The sequence below is a fragment of the Temnothorax nylanderi genome, unplaced genomic scaffold, assembly GCF_030848795.1.
Source record: "Temnothorax nylanderi isolate EJ_2023f unplaced genomic scaffold, tnyl_v1.0 TNYL_tig0811_pilon, whole genome shotgun sequence".
Taxonomy (NCBI): domain Eukaryota; kingdom Metazoa; phylum Arthropoda; class Insecta; order Hymenoptera; family Formicidae; genus Temnothorax; species Temnothorax nylanderi.
Window position 1 is genome coordinate 52,457 of NW_027249873.1, and position 6,288 is coordinate 58,744.

General features: G+C 32.1%; 1 long non-coding RNA gene across 1 annotated transcript; it reads left to right on the forward strand.

Moving 5' to 3' along the window:
• The first annotated feature begins 4,647 nt into the window (after positions 1-4,647).
• On the forward strand, positions 4,648-5,150 carry LOC139785476 (uncharacterized). Its single transcript, XR_011721954.1, has 3 exons — positions 4,648-4,694; positions 4,808-4,846; positions 5,005-5,150. It is a non-coding gene; the product is annotated as an uncharacterized lncRNA (long non-coding RNA).
• Positions 5,151-6,288: the final 1,138 nt, after the last annotated feature.

Below are 6,288 nucleotides of genomic sequence, written 5' to 3' on the forward strand. Positions count from 1 at the left end.
TGGTAATTTTGAAACATATTACGTGGTGAGCCGATAAACGTAGAAGGAAGTATAACCATTTTTCCAATACGTCCATTTAAATTGTTTACCATATTTTCCATATAATCTATTAAACCTTGATATGTTTCAGAACGCAACTCTTTTTGATGAGTCTTGCAATATTCCGTTCTGTCTCTTTCTATTCTTACATAATTGTCTACAAGCCATTGTTGGAATAAGCGTCGTCCTAATAAAAAAATATTAAAATCATCACGAATAGCCATGCGATACTTGACATATTGCCCTCTACTTATACGTTTGTCACTATTTAATTTCTTTAAAAGACAATGCCATCCTTGAGTACCGTATGGATAAAACAATGGATAGATCCATGGCTCAACATTTGGGTTCATGATACTAATATTTTGCAAAGTTTTGGTATTCTTATTACGTACTACAACGTATGATTCAGGGATTTCTCCATCAGCAGTTGTAGCGAAAACAGCAGCAACTTCATTCGTTCTTTGGGCATTATATCGACGTCGATCCGTTTCTGGTCTTAAGTTAAATAATAATTGTAATCCCAATTGATTAGATTCTAATTGTCGTTGATTTTCTAATTCTTCACCCATCATTTGATATGATTGAGCAAACACGTTACATTCTCGCATTATATGCTCAAGATTTTGTACGATTTCAAAATCCAAATTTGAATTATCATTAAGACGATAATCTATAGATTCATTTGAATCTACAATAAAAAGTTGACCATAAGTTGGATTTTCATTTGGCGCAGCATGCAATGCTGTATTAAATTGATAATATATTTGACCCTGTATTTTGAAGCAATATGGACCAGGTCGTCTATTTTGAAAATTAATCAAATTAGCGTTAAATGATGCAAATGAGAATAAACTATTATAACTACGAATATTTAAAAAAAAAATGATTAGATTTTGCATGATTTCCTTCAAATAAAGTACGTAAAAAATGAGGAAATATGGGTAATGATTCAAGACATACTGCCTCATGATTACAACAATCATGAAACGAGTTTCCTCTATTAATAATTTTTTCAGCTACAAAATGCTTAGCGTTGCAGTGAATACACAACACATCCATAGGGCCAATATAATGTTCAACTAAATTATCAACTGATATCATATTATTAATATTTAGATGAGATTGTCCTTTCTTACGTAATCGATAACGAGATTGATGTTCTGCATGTGTAATGCGTTGTATCACTTGATCAACAGACGATGTACCGGCAATACAATTAGTATCAGATTGATATTCTGTATACGTAACATCTTGTATTACATGACTAACAGATGATGTATTGGCAATAGAGTTAGTATCAGATATTTCATTAACTACTATATTGTTTTTATTAATTGCTGCTTTTGCAATCTGTCGGCGATTGTATTGATTTTGCGCTTTTCTCTCACGACGTTATCGTTGAAATTCCTCTTCTTCTTCTTTTGAACGTTCTACTTTACGTTTTGGGATTTTATTGAAGTATAAATATCGAGAATATTCAATGTAATTATTACTTCACCAAATAAATACAATAATTATTAAATTACTTATTAAAAAATAAAAATACAAATTTAATCTTTATGTTTTACTTTATGTGTGTACGTACCCTTATGAAAAAGTACACTCAACTTTGATGGTTAACACCCAAATTTGAGTCTTAACACTAAACTTACGCCCAAATTTGAGAGTTAACATTCAAATTTGGGCGTAAGTTTAGTGTTTGTCATCAAAGTTAAGTGTTAACACTTAAATTTAAGTGTAGGGGTAGAACATAGAAGTCATAATGATATCATTACCCACTCGGCATGTTATGTTGCTGAAATATTGAAATATTCGGAAATGGTGCAGAAATATTTCGTTAACATTTTATTTGTAACTATGCATCGGAAATATTTCAGAAATGTACCTGCATCATGTTTTTTATAACATTGCATTAACAATATTTCTGAAATCTTTCAGAAAGTTGTTTACAATATTTGTCAGTTTCTGTAATATTGCAAAAAAATGTAGCAGATGCAATATTTCAAAAATATTTCTGAAACATTATAAAAGTAATATTACGTTTGCATTGCACGAATAATATTTCTATAACATATCAAACGCAACATTGCATTTAAAATATTTCTGAAAAATTTCTGAAAGATTGCGTAGGTAATGAAAAATTGAATTGCAGGCAGTGAATTTCTACAATATTGCAGAAGAAATATTGCAGATGTAATGGTTTAGAAACATTTCTGATACATGATAAAACTATTATTTACATTTACATTGCACGCGTTATATTTTTTAATGTTTCACATACAACATTGCATTTGTAATATTTCCGAAAAGTTGCTGACAGACTTTAGAACTTATAAAAAATTAAATTTATTATTATATAATTATTGCATTTTATTGCATTTTTTCTCTTTTATTAAGAATTTTCTGATATTCCAAATTTTGTCATATGGCATTTTAAATATAAAATATAAAATATTTAATAATATTTAATATAAAATAATATTCGACGTTAACTGGCAAAAAAGATTTATTCGTATATTTGTATTGTTAATATTGTTATGCGATAGCTTTATGCTCATCAAAATAAACAAGTATAAGAACGAAAGAAGCGTCAGAGTCAGAGGATCACCACTATCCTGTTCAATCATCGATGTCAAGCAACAAGGTGCCGGTATACTACTTGGATGGGTGACCAGCTGAGAGAGCGGACTTCGGACAAACGCACGGCGGCTATACGCACATGGCTTAATATATATTTTTTTGTTCCGGTAACAAAATATTTCATTTTTCACATATCAACAAATAGTTTTTGCGTCAGTAACAAAATTTTGTTTGCTAATACAAAACATTTTTCTCAGTGTAAAATGTATTTGAAATATCTCTGAAGTGTTTCTGCAATATTTCGTAGATATATTTCAGAAATATTTCATAATATTACCAAAATATTTCCGAAATCTTTCAGCATGGTTGCATTTGAAATAATTGCGGACATTGAAACATTGCCGAAATCATGTAGAAACGGTCGTGAAATATTTCTGAAATATTAATGAAAGGTGTAATATTTCAAATGAAATTTTGCAGAAATGTTTCTGAAATATTACATGCCGAGTGGGTAGGATATCATCATGAGTTTATTTGTCACTTAAAAGGCTCTTAAAAGTCACTGATAAAAAATGACGCAAAAATGATATAAAAATGAAAAAAGAAATCATACGCTATATTATAGATAAAAGCGTCCTTTGGTTCCCAAAATATTTCTGTTGCTTTAATATATCGTTGAAATAATGTAGACAGTAGAAAATACAATTGATAAATGGTAATTAATATATGTGACTTTGTTATGACCGATTCTTGAGAACTAGCCACATTGGTTTTTAACCTATAGCGCTATTATAGACAAAAGAAGGAGAAGAAGAAGAAGACTTCCCGCGTTCCCGCTATTTTCGCAATTAATTCCGCGTGGATCGGTGGATTTTCCAAGTGCGTTTATCAGATTCTCGATGAGAGGCTATAGTGTTTACAAGGTAAGATCTGCGCACAATGAAGAAATAAGAATAAATATTAAATGAATATAAAGGAATTAGAGTTTTAGAATCAGTCTTCTCAATAAACACTACAGATAAATAACAGGTTATGTTGTATCTGTATGATATCTTATTTGTATCCATTGTGCGTTACGTTTGTCTCTCTATTCCTAATTTTTATTTTTAATATTTAACATTTATCCTTGTTGGGGAGACGGCTGGTCTAGTGGGTAGAGCGCCAGATTCGTAATCCGGAGAACCGGGTTCGAATCCCGCTAGGCCGATGAGAATTTTTCTCAGCAAAACGCTGCCCCCCCCCCCCCATCTGGCGGATAGATCCAAATGGATACAGTATCCCTAGATGGTAAACTGGGCTCCGTCTTTCGGAAGAGACGTTAAGCCGTTGGTCCAAAAGGGTTAAGAAAAGGAGATGGTAATGGTAGTTGGATAGGGTTGGGTACGTCCCTGCAAAAACGCCACAAGGATACTAGATTGCAAACCCTACGGGGATACGCAATAAAATAATAGTTTACGGAGTTACATTTATCCTTGTTTCTCCATTGTGTGCAGGGAGCTATAAGAGTTATATTGAGAATCCACTTTCAAATGGTCGTGAGAAAACACACTGAGATTGTAGCTATAGAGAGCTGTACAGATTTTCGTGATCGTGAAATTCACTTTTATTAAATTTCCATCAGATTACATGAAAATATATCATGCCAGGCAATAACAATAAGAAGGTAAGGTTTAAAACTTGTTTTATTATTTTTCCACACACACACACACACACACACACACACACACACACACACACACACACACACACACACACACACACACACACACACACACACACACACACACACACACACACACACACACACACACACACACACACACACGACGCACGCACGCGCGCGCGCACACACACACACACACACACACACACACACACATACACACACACACGTACGCACGTACACATACATACACACAGAGTTAGACATGTTCTATTTATTATACAATTTGCATTCATCTTCCAATAAACATGTATATATGTATATATTACAAAACTAATGAAATATTTAATATTTTCTTATATTGCTTTATCTCCTAAGATTGTGACACTTGATCAGTCACATCATAAATGTAAGGTTATTTTATTTTTATTTTTGAACTATAAGGTTTTCTATTAATTTTCTATTAATTTCATTATCGTATGTCTATCTATATTGACATTTTGTTGCTGATTTATATTTCAGCATTGTCATCTTTAATGAAAAATGTTGGTATGCACTCAGGTAATTTATATTGCTTTTTATATTTATGAAATAAATTGTATTTCCTTCCATTAATGAATAATTTAACATATTTAAATGTATCTTACTTATATTTCTTTTCATCTTCTTGGTTTTTGCTTGACTTTGACATAATTATTATTGTTATAATTTACTTTTAGATCACCATGTTGCTGCTGTCCTTAGAACTTTAGCGGACAGGCAAGAAGAACTAAATGGCAAAATAGACAACGTTATTTTGATGCTTAACAGAATATATCGTAAATTAGCTCCAGAAGAGGAAAAAGTCATTAAGCCAAAAAATCTTCCTACGCCGCCCTTAAATAATGAAGACACATTTTTAGAAATTCAAACATTCTTGATGTCTGATGATAATTTTTATCCTGTAGTAAGTATACTTGCATTAGGGGAGACCGGGGCAAACTCGACACAATTTTTTCAAAGGCAATTTTCAACAATTAATTAAAATTTTCAAACAAATTTAATGGTAAACATTTAAAGAGTGTTCCTTCAGGTACAAAATTGCTTAAGGAAATTTTGCTGTACGTCGCTTAGTTTTGCCCCCAGGAAAGGAAAAGTGACGCGAAGACAAATTTTCAAATTAAAAAATGCCGGGGTAAACTCGACACTTTGCCTGATCGACACAATTTGATCTGGAACTTATTTTTTATTGTCTGAAACTAAATATACATTTGTTTATCGTGTATTTAGAAAGTACAAAAATTTGGAAATAAGTAAAACAATTATTGGAAATAATGAGAACAAAAATTGTTGAATATTCAATTATTTTCATCTAAACTCATGTCTGAAAAACAATTTATGCAAGTAAATTCGCGATTAGACGTGCGCACACATTTATCATGGGCCATATAGCTGCATGACAAGCATCGTTTGTTATTGGGAGCCGATAAAACGGCGTGGTGTCGACTTTGCCCCGAACGTCGTTTTTCACTTTTGTTACTCCAAAAATATAAAAATTTTGAAAATATGCAAAAACTATTATCGGATTCGTATAAAGCATCGAATTTCCCATCAAAATCATTTACCGGTAGATTCGCAAGAGTAAAGCTCGATGAAAGAGTAGACATTTTCGAGAGATCAGAAAAATTACTTTTCACTATCAAAAACGCTTAAGTCGCGTTAAAAATTACACTATAACTCAGAATGTTTCCAAATTCCGTTGATAATACTGGCACATAAAGACGCATTTACAGTAGGAAAGGCAAGATTCTACGATAGATTTAAATTGGCAAAAAGCCTAGTGTCAAGTTTGCCCCGGTGTCGAGTTTGCCCCGGTCTCTCCTACTCATAATAAATATAAAATAAATTTCTCTGGGCATTATATTTCAATTAAATTTCTCTACGCTTGTCGTTGATTATGGATGCATATCACTTGACACTACAAATGCTTCAAAGCATTCTTTGATTGGCCAATTTGTAAAGTT